This window comes from Cupressus sempervirens, chromosome 7 (genome assembly GCF_028749045.1).
Source record: "Cupressus sempervirens isolate cs-2001-9-10 chromosome 7, ASM2874904v1, whole genome shotgun sequence".
NCBI lineage: Eukaryota > Viridiplantae > Streptophyta > Pinopsida > Cupressales > Cupressaceae > Cupressus > Cupressus sempervirens.
Window position 1 is genome coordinate 475,311,309 of NC_143124.1, and position 16,664 is coordinate 475,327,972.

Genomic DNA, 16,664 nt, shown 5'->3' on the forward strand with positions numbered 1-16,664 from the left:
CATGCAAGATTTGGGTAGTTATCAAAACTGACATGCAAACTTCTACAAACCCTCAAGCTGGCAAGATCATAGCTCTGATACCAATAAAATTTCCTTTCCTCTGATTTTATATGATATTTCAAACCTCTAATCAGATCTTTAAGATCAAACAACCAATCTTTCAAAGATCCACCAATTTCTCAATAAACCCCAAATCGGGTATGCCGAAAATAGTGCCAAAAACTTCACAGCTTCACATATTATTAGTAAATCTGAAAGTGGAAATTTTTATAGAAATTTTAGCAGCATAAAAGCCTACAAAATGAAATTTTCAGATTTGTATAAAATTTACACAACAGCTCCCAAACGGAGGATAAAGACAATGCTTATCGGGCTCTTGAAAACAACATAGAATAGCTCGAAAACACCACAAAAACACTAATAATCTATCACAAAAGTATAATCATGACCAAATACATATATTCAGCTCTATTTTAATATCTAAAAGTCTGAAATATAGAAGCAAACCAAACTGATATGAAATAATCAACCGAAAACACCAAACTCTTACAAAAAACATACCCGAAAAACCACAAATCTGCACTGTTCAGCACAAAGGCAAACTCTGCCTAAAAATCTAAAACTTTATTTATTTCCTAAAAATGTAATTTATCCTCATCCTAAGAAGTTTTAGACTCTTCTAGAAAGTCTTCATCCTCATCCTAGGAAATTCTAGACTATTCTAGAATGTCTTTATCCTCATCCAAAGTAGAAACTCTTCTATAAGATGTCTTTAAACCTAATCCTAATCCCCTCCTAACCTTGTCACATTCCTTAAAAATGGGTTAAGAATTACTAACCCAAGCCAAAGTTAACAAATATCTCCTCCTTCACCCACCCTCATTAAATGCCATCCACTTGCCTATCCCTAAGCTAATCCTAAACCATCCTAATCCATCCTCTAATCATTTTCACAATCCTAATCAAGCCCAAGTCGAAATTGCTCTCATCTCCCTCAAAATATCTCAACCATAAAACTTTATGAAGCCCACTAGGCCATAAATGACTCTTCCAAGCCCTTTTATTGCTCTTACAAGTCATTATGAGGGTCTTTATGAAGATTTTATCCCTTGAGCCTCCTTTGTTGACTCATCTTTCCCCTTTCATCCATCCTCTCACCCTGTGACATGTGTCACTCCCTAATTGGCTGTAAGGAAGCACAATCCATGTGATCTTTTCTCATGCAATCTGAGCCCTCCATGAGCTTTTTCTCATCCTTGCATCTTAGCCCTCAATCCCTCAAGCCTCTTGGCTATAAATTGGATCCTTCCCCTTTGCAAAATAACACAATCCATGAAGTAAAGTCATAATGCCATTTTAAGAAGCCATTTTACATCAAAACCATACACTCACACCCAAATTCCAACTCCATTTGAAGCCCTTTTTGAAGCATAAGCTTGAGCATACATCCTATCTATTTAGAAAAAGCTACTCAACAAGAGAGCTTCTCATTGAGAGAGCCCATTAATGGCTCATATTCTCAATTGAGAGCTCATCTTAGTCTATCTTGAAGTTTATGAATTTTGTTTAGTTTGTAGAAGCTTTATTTAAATTTGGTTTCTATTAGCATACTAACATTGCTCATATACATTTTGGCACGCCCGGTGGGACCCCGCATGGGTCATCTTCATTAGCTTTTTTAGTCAAGTTGTGTTATGTCATTTGCTAATTTTGGCTAATTTTGCTTGTTTTTGTGATTGGTAGGATTGTATAAATTGGTTTTGTAGGTCCACATGAGCATGAAGAAGACAAAGGAACTCATAGTCAATCTCATAGTGTTTACAGATTTTTCAAGCTTATAGGTGAACAAAGCACTTGGAATTCTTCTTCCTCTTCTTGTCTATATTCTTCTTATTCCATCTACTTCTTCTTCTTCTTGTGGGAGATCTTGGCCATTTTTTTTGAAGGAAGAAAAATCGTACACACTTCTTTTTAGTGCTTAAAATGAACCCCTAAATCATACTTAAATCCATTAAAAACTAAAAATTTCCAAAAAAAAAAAAAGCCTTTTAATAAGTGAAACTAAACCAATTCAATCTTTTGCATCCTTGCAACATCAAGGTTTTAGATGCATTCATGCAAAGTTAGGAACACTTCATTTTTTGAAATTTAAAAAGAACTTCAAGTTTCCATTTCAAAAGGTTCAAAATCAACACTAAGTGCACACTAAAATCTAAATTAAACTCAAAGCATCAATCAAGGATAAAATGAACCTCATTTGCAAATATTTTAAAGTTCTTTTAAAAATCTCATGAAAACTAAGAGTCCTAAATGGTTGCCAAAAATTGTCCTAAAAGCTTTGTTATTTGTTCTAAACAAATGTCTTGTTGCAAAATTTTGAATGTTTCTTAGGTTTTCCATGCATCAAAAACAATCTAGGAATATCATTTTTGGGCTTAAAATATGCAAACTAGAACACAAAATCTTGAATGAAAACCAAAGTCCAAAAAGTCATTTTCACTTTCGAGTCCAAAAAAATCTTGAATGATCTAAGGTTGAAACAAAGCACTTCAAAATTCTTAAAACAACACACAAAATCTCAATCTTGAATGCTCAAAGGAAAAAAACTTGAATGTTTAATCACTTGCCTTTGAATGCATGTTGCTAAAAAAACTCTTGAATGCCATGGATTAAAATCAAAATTTCCTTGAATGCATAATTAAAACAACAAATCCAATCTTGAATGCCAAGGATCAATTAACCATTGCAATATCAAACACTTCATTTGGAGCTTCTAAAATTGAGCAAAACAAATCTCTTTTCCACATGCAATTTAGGTAAAGTTTAATTTTTGGACATTTAAGAAACTTTGTTAAGTTAAATAAAAATTTGTAAAAAGCAATTTGAGTAGTTCCTCTGACTCGCCTCTTTTCTAATCACCCATCAATTCAACCATTGGTTATAATCTCAACGCCATTTATGGGGATGGGTCTACTTGAAAAAGGTGTTAAATGTTCCACAATCTAACTCACTCACTTGGTCTTTGAATGTTTGCTTTAAATTTATCAAAAATTTCAAATGACCAAAAATCTAGATTAAATCGATCACACTTCAAGTTTGGGCACTAAAATTAAACAACTATTGACGTGGAGGGCCTCTGGGCACACGATTGACAAATTGAGTCTCACACATCTTTTCTTTGGGCTTAAAACAAAGTCACACCAAATCTTGAATGCTTCAAAGAAAATTAATCAATACTTGACGTGGAGGGCCTCCGAGCGCACAAGTTTGCTTTTGTTGACCCTAACTCTTCTTCTTGTTTGCATTCTTCGATCGATTTACTTTTGTTGGCGCTTCAAGTTGGAATTGAACATTGTCTCTTAAACATGAGTGCTTGCAAAGTCTAGATTAGCACACATAAGCGTCAGTTGGTAAAAGAACAGGCATGTTTTTTTTTTAGCCCAAGGTCATCCAAGTATTCTCCCTCCTTGTCGTCTTTCGAGGCCATCTTGGGTGCATAAGATTAGGATCCAAAACCTTGTTTCTTTTTAGGAGGCCTACTTGGGGATTTCATCACCCCTTGGATGACCTCAACTCCAGCGTTCTGGAGGAGTATAAGAATCGAGAGGTGAATTGAAAGACAACTCTCTTGGAATCAAGATTTTTTTCACTCGGGCTAAGCCTCAATGAACTTTATAACCTTGAGAAGTGAAAGAGGAGAAGTGGGTTACCGCTCCTCTCGGCTATGTGACATCTTTTTGGTTTCATCTATAGATTTGGGCCTCACGTACCTTTGGGTATATCAGGGACTCCCTAGCTAAACCCTTGTAGACAACCATCTAGAGTGTTAATGTGTTTGAAGTGACTGATTGAAACATTTGTAAAACATACACACTCCTCAACGCAAGTATCACATTCTGAGAATCAAAAACTTCTATCTGGTTGTTCCTATCTATTGCTTGATTTTTTATTTGTTGAATGAATGTTTGCCAAACTTGGTCAATCCTAGTTTAGGGTACACTTAGCATAGTCACTGCCTATTCCAGAAGTTGAACAAGTTGAAGAAAAATAACCGAGGTCTCTCAAAGCCAAGCAGATTCAAGAATTGATGTCAGAACAACCCAAACTCAAATAGAAGTTCCACAAAGTTAAAATCAAACCATCTCAGGCATACCAAGAACTTTCATCCAAGAGAAAGGAACTAAAACCAAGTCCTCGAATTGCCAAACTCCACAAAGGAGAGGATAAAGCTACCGATGAAGCACTTCAAGAGGCCTGGTTAGAGCGCACCATCAAATTTAGCCAATGTCCAGGAGTTAATCTTGCTTATGCCTTACCAACTAGGCATGATTTCTATGATTAGACACCCTTGTTTCTCCACACCTTCTTAGATAAGCTTCACCTTAGAGTCATCTTTGTAGAAAATTTACCCATCTTAGGTTATACCCTTAAGCATTATTAGCTCATCCATCTCATTTAGGACCAAACCATCTAGCCAGCAATCAAAAATCTTCACATCCAAGCCTTCAAAAATTGTTTTCACCTTGCTAAAAGTTTTCCATTCCTAAAATCTTTCAAAACCACCAATCTCACCAAGGTTATCCCTTTAACAAAGCTTTGTCTAGGGTAATCTAGCTTTGCCACTTGTTATCCCGCATCACCTTGAGCTAAAGGTTGGGATCCACAAGTGGTCAATCTCGTGTTCTTCCTAAAGGATCATCAATCTATCCTTAAGTTGACACAATCACCACCAAGCTTGCACATAGGAAAGTAGACCTTTTGTTCTTTGGCAACATATCTTTAAAGTTAGAACCCCCAACCCAATCCTCCTTAGGTTTTTTCATATAGCTTTGCCTCAACCTAGGAAATCATTTGCATAGAAAAGCCTTCCTCCCTTTTGCATCCACCAGCATTTGTTGCATCTCATCCCTAGGAGCATTTTTCATGCCACCCGTCACTCACTTAGCCAAGAAGAAAGAAAAAATGGAGCCCTATCATTTGGATCAAATAGCCTCACCCCCCTTGAGCACTCAACCATCCTGCAACCTAGAGAAAGCTATGCCATCATCTATGAACATTGAAGCTTTCATGAACCAACCAGGAAATGCAGTATTGGTAAATGCCATTATAGAAAAGAAAAAAGAGACAACCATGGCTAATTTTTGAAGGGACAATGTAGGAACCTTTGACTTTGGAAGACCCCCTCCATTATCAGATCCATCTCACCCATTGTTTGGGCAGCTGCCACCACCCATAGGCTCTTATGATCCAAATTATCCTCAATATATGCTAAAAGAAGAGCCTCCAACCAATCCATATGATCCAACAGACTCAAACATAACATCATCCACCCAAGTTGAAATCTCCATGCCGCAAGCCAACCTAGCCACCACCACTCCATCCTTTGTTCATACCTCTCCGCTCCAAACCCCCTTTACCCAAAACACCTAACCATTCACGCCCTTCACTATTGCTGCTGCTGCTCCCCAACCCAGCCTTCCAAATCCACCCATCTCCCAAATCAATGCTAGCATCTTTGGCCAACCTCAACTATATACAACAAGGATGCCGCCCATGGGGCCAAGTAATCAACCTTTCATCACCCCCAGCTTGTTCACCACAGCCCAAAGCACAATCCCATCATTTCCATTAGGTCTTGGGAGCTCAATGCCATCAGCCACAAATCCACAAGCTACTACCCTCACTCCACAAAGCTATCAAACCCCACAAGCTACTACCAATGTTCTGCCTAGCTCTCAAGTGACCCAAGCTCCTACCACCACTCTACCAAGCTTCCAAATCTAGCCACCAAGCTATCAAACCCCATCAATTCCATTTCCTAGCTTTCAATTCCCACCACCTCCACCACCAAGTAATCCATTACCTCCTATTACCAACTACTTTTCAATGCCACTTCTAGGAGGTAACCCACCAATCCATCCAACCACCAGTTATTTGTAGGTACCATCCCAAATGGGGGCGCAGCCCACATACCTTGGTAAAACCCCACAAGCCCCCCGATCCTTTCCCCAAGCTTCACAACCATCTTATACCTTACCTCCACAAAGCAATTCATTTATCCTACAGCCAGCTTATGTTCCTCAATGCCAACCTCAAATCCCATATCAACAGCAAGCCTCGCAGCACATGCAGCACTATGCGCCACCTCCCCCTCAACAAATTGTCATCCACCATGCAGCTGCCCAAAAAATGTACAATCCCTATCAGCAACTCCCTCATAGCCATCCATATTCAGTGGCCCCATCTAGTGCATACCTACCTCAAGGCACTCCTACATTGGGGGCACCCCAGCCATCACCCATTAATTCAGAATGGGAAGCCATGAAAATAGCTTTGAAGAACATCCAAGAGGGAAATGATCCAAAAAATTTCAAGTTTGAGAATGTGTGCCCTTACTCATTTGACAGAGCCATTACCATGACACCATTCCCCAAGCATTTTGAGACACCCAAATTTGACAAATTTAGAGGAAAAGGAGACCTTGTCACACATATCAAAGAATTTTACATGCACTGCCAAGAAGTGGCATACGATGATGTCTTCTTCTTGTGTCTCTTTCCCAAAAGCTTGGTCGGACCAGCTCTTGAATGGTTTTATAGAATCCCCTATGGCACAATTAAGCAAAAAGGTGGAGAAAGCCTTCTCGAATATCTACAAAGATGGAAAACCCTTACCACCCGCATATCTTGCACCTTGCAAAAGCGGCATTTGGTGAAAATGTTTATTGATAATGCCCATCCTAGCTTGGCTCACCACATGACCATGAATTGTTTGCAGACCTACAAAGATATCAAAGAGAAAGGAATGATATTGTTGGTCCTTCTCACAACCAGTCCAACCCACCCTATCAACCAAACAATCAGCAAGCTATCAACTACCAACAGTAGAATAACCACAGCTATCAAAACCACGATCCAAGACCAAACTTTCAAGGGTCTAGAAATCAAGCTAATGCCATCAATCTAGCTGCAAGACAAAAGCCTAGATTCCAACCTACACCTAGAAACTATACACCCCTTGGTGAGCCATTGGATGTCACTTTTGAGAAATTAGTCAAGGAAAACCTCATCAAATTTCCTCCTACCCAGCAAATTGACCCAAGCCAATCCAAAGCTGCATGGTACAAAGACAATGAGTACTGCAAATTTCATAGGGTAAAAGGTCACACTACCCTCAGATGCATGAAATTGAAAGACTATGTGCAAGACCTCATTGATTGGAAGGAAATCACTGTTGGTGCCCAAACCTCTCCCAATGTAGGCTTACAGATCTATCAAAATGCTTTTCCTCTTCACAACAATCAAAATCCTGGAAAAGCACCTATCCAAACCAACAAAAACAACACCAACAACCGTCAGCCAAACCAATAGCATGGGAAGAACAATGACCAAACTTCATCCTATATAGACTATGGTAGCCTTATAGGTTATATATCCGAGAAAGAGTCTTCTGTCAATGTTATCAATATCTAAGGACCAAACAATGAGTGTATAGTTACCACTCGAAGAGCCTGATTTAACATCGCAGACCCACCAATTTCACCAGCACCATCAGCTCCATCAAAAAGCCAGTATAATATCTTGGAACACCTTGGGAACATGCCAGCCCAAATCTCCATTTTAGACCTTCTCCGCACTAGTCCTGTGTACAAGAACATCCTTGAAAGTGCTCTCAGAGAATCTCGTGTCCCTTCAAATATCAATGCTACTAATTTTTGTAATCTTGTTGGACACCTTTCATCCTCATGTGCCCTATCTTTCGAACCCACCGACATACTCGTGGTCAACCCAGATCACACCCTTCTACCTTGCATAGCCATCATGGTATCCAATTTTGCCGTGAAAAGGGTAATGCTAGATAATGGATCAGCCTTGAATATTTGCACCCTAAAATTCATAAAACAAGCTAGGTATACTGAGGCAGATATCATCAGTGAGGTTATCACATCAAAGCTTATGACAACTTGGAAAGAACCACAGAAGGAACTATTTTGCTGCCAATCAAGGTTGGGCCAGTCATCCAAGAAACACTCTGCCATGTTATTGATCTAAACCTACCATTCAATATCCTCCTTGGTCACCCATGGATTCATGCCATGAAAGCCATTCCATCCACTTACCATCAGTGCATCAAATTTATGCATCAAGGCACTGAGGTAACCATCCATGCCAATCCAGAACCCTTTGCTTACAGCAATGCAGTTGAAGCCTCATATATAGACCATTGCCCTGGAATTGATATCAACACAGCCATCACCAGATCATCCCATGGAAGATTGACATATCACAAAGCTAAGGAGATTCCACGTCCTCGATATAAATAGTTTGGCCCAACAACCTTTGTATCCTCGAAAATCCCTCTTCATGAGGAGCTCACTATGGATATCAACAATTGGTTACATAAGGATCCACCTCAAAGAAATCAAGCATGCCTTGATCACTTGAGCCAGAAGTATCCCCAAGAACATAAGCTCATAATTGACAAATGGAACTATCAAGGTAGTGGTCTGGGACCAGAAGAAAGAGGCATGCAGTGCCCTATCGATGCACACAAGTGGGAATCAAATTCAGATCTTGGCTTTGGCATACCCACAACTAAGGGAACCAATGAGAATGGTCACGCTTTTTTGAACATTCTCCGCGACCTTGTCAAAATTGAAGACATTCCTGAGGAAGTTGAAAAGAGAGCCTACGACAATATCCTAGACCAAATCTCCCTCAGAGACTATGTTCTCCAAGAACTATCCATCCACCTCATTGACCTACCACTTGCCCATCCACAACTCATAGATTGGGACCAACCAAGCGTCATACACATTGATGAGTTCACATCAGAGGAAGTGCTTTTGAGATTCATGGGAGCTGAAACTCCTCACAAGAAAAGAAAGCCAGATTCTACCTATATCTACAAGCTAGATCCCAAGGGGTATTTTGGAGAAAATCCCCAACCTAGTTCTGATACACCCAAAACTGGAACTAAGGTGAATCCAGGACTAGCTAAGGCAGCGAAGGGAACCCCTCAGCAAGAAAATCTAGAGCCACAAGCAGAACATGAGATATCTTCTATTCTAATTGAGGATACTAGAGAAGTCAACATCGGTTCTTCAGAGATCCCTAGGCTTGTTCACATTTCTGCATCCCTATCACAAGACCAAGCTGACCTCCTCTTTGAGGTCTTAAGAGAGAACATTGGCCAATTCACATGGTCATATCATTACATGCCAGGGCTTGATCCAAAGCTTGTAGTTCATCATCTTGTAGTCGACCCAAAGATCAAGCCCGTCAGACAAAAGCTTAGAAAAATGCACCCCAAGGTGGCATTATTGGTCAAAGCTGAATTAGAAAGAATGTTAGCTGCTAAGGTTATCTGACCTATCGACTACTTAGAATGGATCTCCAACATGGTCCCCATCACTAAACCTTTCGGTGACATCAGAATCTGCACTGATTTTAGAGATCTTAACAAAGCTTGTCCAAAAGATGATTTTCCCTTGCCCAACATAGATATGATTGTAGATCTTACAGCTGGACATGAAATTTTGTCCCTCATGGATGGATTTTCTAGGTATAATCAGATCAAGATTGCAGAAGAGGATCATCATAAGACAACATTCACTACCCCTTGGGGAACCTTTTGCTACAACATGATGCCTTTTGGCCTAAAGAATGTTGGGGCTACCTATCAAAGAGCTATGGCAACTATTTTTCATGATCTCATCGATAGCATTTTGGAGGATTATGTGGATGATATCTTGGTCAAGTCTCATACCTTCATGGATCATCTTGCTGACCTAGAGAAAGTCTTTAATAGGTTAGCCAAATATCATCTCATGCTAAATCCCAAGAAATGTGTCTTTGGGGCCACATCTGGCAAGCTTCTAGGATTTATAGTTTCTAAACGAGGTATAGAGATCGACCCCAAGAAGGTCAAGGCTATCTTAGACATGCCTCCTCCCCAGACACTGCGACAACTTCATTCTCTTTAGGGAAAGCTTCAATCTATTCAGCGCTTCATCTCCCAACTTGCAGATAAGTGTACACCATTTTCACATTTACTGAAGAAGGATGAGAACTTCAAGTGGTATCCTTTATGCCAGTGTAGCTTCGACCAGATCAAGCAGTATCTCACCAATCCCCCTATCTTGGTTCCACCAGTTCCTAGTCATCCCTTGATTTTGTACATATCAGCAACACCTACTGCTCTAGGGGCACTTCTAGCACAACTCGATGACTACAGCAAAGAAAGAGCCATCTACTACATTAGTAGAACCCTAGTTGGTTATAAACTCAATTACACTCCTATGGAAAAAGCTCATTTGGCAGTTTTTTTCTCAACTCAAAAGCTTCGCCATTACATGCTAAGTCATACCATCCAACTAGTCTCCAAGATTGACCCTCTCAAGTATATGTTCTCCAGAACAGCACTTACAGGCTGTTTAGCCAAATGGGTTATGCTCCTTAGTGAATTTGACATCCAGTATGTGGACAAAAAGGCAATCAAAGGGTAAGCTATAGTAGATCACTTTATTTTGATGGCTCATACACATCTCATGGATCAGGTTCAAGAATATTGTTGGTCAGACCTCAAGGAGATTACATTCCAAAAGCCTTCAAGCTACAATTCCCTAGCAACAACAATATACCTAAATATGAGGCCCTCATAGCAGGATTAAAGATAGCTGCAGAATCGAACATTGCTGAGCTACAAATTTTTGGCGATTCTCAGCTCATCATCAAGTAAGCCCTAAATGAATATCAAACCAAAGATGAAAAGCTATTACCCTACAAAGAGCTAGTTGATCAGCTAACCCAGCATTTTACAAAGCTTCAGTTTACACAAGTGCCTCGAATACAGAGCAAAGCAGTAGATGCTATGGCTACTATAGGCTCACTCTTGAAAATTCCCCAAGTAGCTACACAGTATGATTTTTTAGTGGAGTAGCTCCTCATTACTGCCTATGCGAATGAGGATTCAAATCATGTTTGTATCTTGGTTGGTCCCCAATCCCCTTGGTACCATGAGATTCACTCTTACCTTAACGATGTCATATCCCCTCATCTCACACGTACCCAATGCCAGAACCTCATCCAAAAATCATCCCGCTATGTTATCATAGCCAATACCCTATATCATTGAGGTTATCACGATACTCTCTCTTGATGTTTAGAACAAAATGAGGCCGCGATGGTGTTAAAAGAAGTACACTCTGGACTTTGCAGTGCCCACACGAGTGGTATTGTCCTAGCGTGACAAATCCTTAGAGCAGGCTATTATTGGCCTACCATTGAAGAAGACTCCTGTGACTTTTTCAGAAAGTGTCTCCCATGTCAGCAGCATGCAAATCTTGTGCACGCTCCAGCACAGGATCTACAGCCTATTGCACCACCTTGGCCTTTCGCTTGTTGGGGCCTTGATCTAGTTGGAACTATCACACCCCTCTCATTTGATGGACATAAATGGATAATAACAGCTACAGACCATTTCACGAAATGGGTGGAAGCAGTCCCCCTAGTCACAACCACAGGAGTTCAGGTCTCCAAGTTCATCTTGTACCATATTTTTTGCCACTTCGGCATCCCATCACCATCTTCACTGACCATGGAGGTAACTTTGAAAATCTCAACATGGAAGAATTATGCACTTCCCTCTGCATCCATCACCACTTTTCTAGCCCAAATTTCCCACAAGGTAACGGCCAGGCAGAGGCAACTAACAAAAGCCTCCTCAAAATCCTAAAAAAATTTGTCAATGATTCTAGCCATGATTGGCACCTACAAATAAATCCAACCCTATGGGCCTATCGAACTTCCTTCTTTACATCCACCGGCACAACTCCATACTCCCTAGTCTATGGTGCCGAAGCGGTACTACCTATAGAGGTTGAACTTCCCTCCTTGTGCATATCTTTGCAAGGACAAATATCAGATGAAGAATACAGAGTAGCTCAGCTCACCCAACTAGATCTCTTAGACGAGAAGCGACAACAAGCCTATGATCATCTCACAGTCTATCAGATCGAGAAAAGAAAGGCAAGTTGGAACCTACATGGCTCGGTCCTTATGTTGTCACTGCATCCTTTGGCTCCGGAGCCTATCAGTTATCTAAACTGGAAGGAGAACTCTTGAATGATCCCACTAACATCATTCATCTCAAGAGGTTCTATGCTTGAAGATCCTTGGTATACCTAGCTTTTGAAAAATACAAAAAAATAGTAAAGAAAAATAAGCATCCAATGGTGAAAACTTGGCAATTCAAGCACCTTGGATAGGTACCTTGGTCAAAACCTGGTAATTTAGGCACCTTGTGTACTAAGACTAATCCATTATCTATCACTATCATATCCCTCATCCATTCACCCACCATCCCATAAAATACCTGTTTGTTCCCTTGGTGTTCCAACCAAATATCCAAAATCTAATGGAGCTTGTGAATACCTCCTATATAGCTTGTAAATCTTGTACCATACCTTGTATATCCAAATCTTGTCCAAAGTTTGTACCATATTCCAGCCTATAAATAATCTTGTATCCTAGCTTCTCTACTATCACATGCACACACAAAACCCCATTTTCACTTAAGCTTTTCACAAACCATCTACCTATCCACCTATCACCTATTATAGACATCCCATCCTTCACAAACATTTCCATCTCACAAAACCAAAACATGAACAAAACTTGTACATTTGTAACATATCTTGGTCCATCAGCTTGTACATCCTCTTTAGCTTAGTACCATTGTATCTATCTAGTGTTCGTGTCAATTCTTCCTTGATCAGCATCTTGTACCCATTGCACATCTTGGTTAGCTATTCCAATGCATCCTTTAGCTAGATTTCCTGTCACCAAAGTGTTATCTTTCTTAGTTCAGCTTGCCAGACACATCACTCATCCAAATCCACCAACTTAGGTGCTCTCCGATAGGTCCTTCCAGGATATAGCTTTCCTCATGTCTGATCTTGGTCAGTTAGTACCTCGTCCTACCCATCTCATTGGCAAATGGTTCTCTTTTGGATTTTTGCTTTCTTTTGATTTGGACTCTTCCCTGTTGGGTCTTGAAATATCTTTTCCAAGCAATCTCCTTGTTCCCTCCTCAAGGTTGACATGATCTTCCATATCATGGTATACTACGAATGGGGCAATCAGAGCGTAAGGTCTTGATCATGTCTTTTGCTTGTTTTCTTTTCTGCTTGTGGGTTACCCAGTGTCGTTTCCACACTGCTTCCTCTGGGATTCATGTATGATACTGGGGCAATCCTTGCGTGTTTGTTTTGAGTTAGTTCGTCAAGCCTCTAGATAGTTGGTGAAAAGGCCTTGATATTCTTGGTAACCTTGGCACTTAACCAATAGTCCTATAGCAAATCTAGTGCTCAACTACATGGTGGTACTTCTCTTTGAAGTATCCCCCCGCTAAAAAAGCTTCAATGGTTTTCCTTCATCTTCATTATCCCCCATCCATATCCAGCATCCATCTCTCCTACCCCAACTTATGCATCAGTATCTCTTTGAATCACTCCTCACCTTTAGCTTTAGGGATCCACAATCCTAGTCTTAGGGATCCACCAATGCAAATCAATCCACCAAGCCTCATCTTTCGAGATCCACAATCCTAGTCCTAGGGATCTTCGAAACCCATCTTCCACCAATCTAACTCTTTGAAATCCTGTTGCATCAGCTTTTTAATCCCCTCATCCATCTCCCCATCCTGGATTCCTTTTATAGCACTCTACTCCTTCATCCTTTGCAATCCCTGAGATCTTAAGCTTGCTTCCTTTTGTGCCTATGATTCTCCCTTTATCATTCTCTCGTAGTGAGAGTTTGAGCTAACTAAACCTCTTCTCTTAAGCCAATGTGAGTCTTCTTTCTCATCCCAGATTCTTGTACTTTTCAAGAAGTCGTCAAGCCTCACTTTCTCTGCCCGCCACCTTCTTGAGGGGGCATCTTGCAGTCCATTCTCTCCTCTTCTGCTCTAGCCTTGGGCATCTTATTTTCTTATCTTTGATTCCATGCCACTTGCAGCATCACATCAAAGAGGGGCAAAATGTAGACACCTAAAAACCTTTAAAAAATAAAGTATTTTTATTTTTTGAAAAAATTCTGATGACATCATCATTAATTAATTAATTAATTATTTAATTAATTAATTTATTTTTATGCCATTAAATCCCTTTATCTTAATTAAAAATATTTAATTAAGGAATCCCTCCCAAAAATGTTTAAATCTTATTTAAACATTATTTCCTTATTTATTAATTATTTAATTAATAAGTTGACCAAAAAACCCAAAATAAATAAAAAATTTATTTTTTGCCCAAAACTTGGCCAATTTCCTTAAGACCACTAACCTCTTCCAAAATATTCTAATCCTTCTTTAATTAATTAAAGGCTAATCCCATCATTTCCTACCCCTAATCCCAACTCAAAATATTTAATTAAGATTAAATATTAATCCTCATGTTTATTAAAAAAGTTTTAATAAATATCTCCTCAACCCAAACCCTTGAAATAAAAAAAACTTTATTTATTTCCTAAAAATCTAATTTATCCTCATCCTAAGAAGTTCTAGACTCTTCTAGAAAGTCTTCATCCTCATCCTAGGAAATTCTAGACTATTCTAGAAAGTCTTTATCCTCATCCAAAGTCTAGCCTCTTCTAGAAGATGTCTTTAAACCTAATCCTAATCCCCTCCTAACCTTGTCACATTCCTTAAAAATGGGTTAAGACTTACTAACCCAAGCCAAAGTTAACAAATATCTCCTCCTTCACCCAACCTCATTAAATGCCATCCACTTGCCTATCCCTAAGCTAATCCTAAACCGTCCTAATCCATCCTCTAATCATTTTCACAATCCTAAGCAAGCTTAAAACCCTCCTAATCAAGCCCAAGTCGAAATTGCTCTCATCTCCCTCAAAATATCTCAACCATAAAACTTTATGAAGCCCACTAGGCCATAAATGACTCTTCCAAGCCCTTTTATTGCTCTTACAAGTCATTATGAGGGTCTTTATGAAGATTTTATCCCTTGAGCCTCCTTTGTTGACTCATCCTTCCCCTTTCATCCATCCTCTCACCCTGTGACATGTGTCACTCCCTGATTGGCTGTAAGGAAGCACAATCCATGTGCTCTCTTCTCATGCAATCTGACCCCTCCATGAGCTTTTTCTCATCCTTGCATCTTAGCCCTCAATCCCTCAAGCCTCTTGGCTATAAATTGGATCCTTCCCTTTTGCAAAATAACACAATCCATGAAATAAATTCATAATGCCATTTTAAGAAGCCATTTTACATCAAAACCATACACTCACACCCAAATTCCAACTCCATTTGAAGCCCTTTTTGAAGCATAAGCTTGAGCATACATCCTATCTATTTAGACAAAGCTACTCAACAAGAGAGCTTCTCATTGAGAAAGCCCATTAATGGCTCATATTCTCAATTGAGAGCTCATCTTAGTCTATCTTGAAGTTTATGAATTTTGTTTAGTTTGTAGAAGCTTTATTTAAATTTGGTTTCTATTAGCATACTAACATTGCTCATATACACTATCTATCTATTGCTATTTCTATCTATTTATCTTGAAAATAGTACTAAATTTATCAAAGTGTATTTTTTTTGCCTTCTAAAAATCTAACCCTTAACTAGCTAAATGCTCCAGCATTTATAGTTTTTGCATATCTAAAAGGCCTCCATTACAACCAACCTTTTAGTTTAAAATATTAAGAACAACCAAGATAGTTTTGAAATAGTTGAAAAAAGAATAAACAAAAAGTAACTATTCTAACTAATCCTCTTTGCTAGTCTTCTCTCTATCAACTATAGTTTTCTTTACCAGCTTCCAGCTCCTAAAGGCATTTGTGAATTCCTGCATCAGATGGGAGTGTGGGTTCTTTAGGCTTAGCAATTTAGATCTGCAAGCATCTTTCTACCATTTGATTTCTTTAATCCTTTGGCTTTTTTTTGGCATGAGGTTCTTATTCAGATACAACATTGACTCGATGTTTTCCAGTGTAGTGAAGTCACTAGGAGTAGGTGCATCATTATCTTTGATTTTTGTCACCGCATCATTGAAACAACATGCATGTCTTTTAGGATTTCTTTGTGCATACCAACAATCTCACTTTCCATTGATCACATTTCCTTAATGGATTATCTATAGATTTACTCCTTCCAACCCATATTGCTCTTCAAGATGAATAACATACACAAATCCACAATTTCATGGGATTTTTACCAAGAAACTTGAGCACTCCATATTTTTTGACTTGATTAACCTGAAATATGATGGCTTGGCATCGATTCTAGTTAGTTTCCCATATTTCCATGAGGGTTTGAATCTCACCCAACAATGTCTTTCCTTCTACACATGTGGTAGTGAAATCCAAGATGAATTTACTACCTTATTTTATTATAGAGGCCATCCAATCTTGTATTGCATTCGAGAGTAGTTTTCCCTTTTGCATCTATTTGACTGACTATTGGCTATCTGAGGAATCAGGATCGAAAGACTATGGGGTCTAAACCACTGGGAGAGCACCTAAGTTCATCAATGAATCTATATAGGTAGCCATGGTAATTACCAGTGCCTTGAGTTCTTTCTTTTTTTTTCTATCTTTCTCTGATTGGGTTAGCATGTAATCTACAGAGAATTTGAAAAAGTGATTACT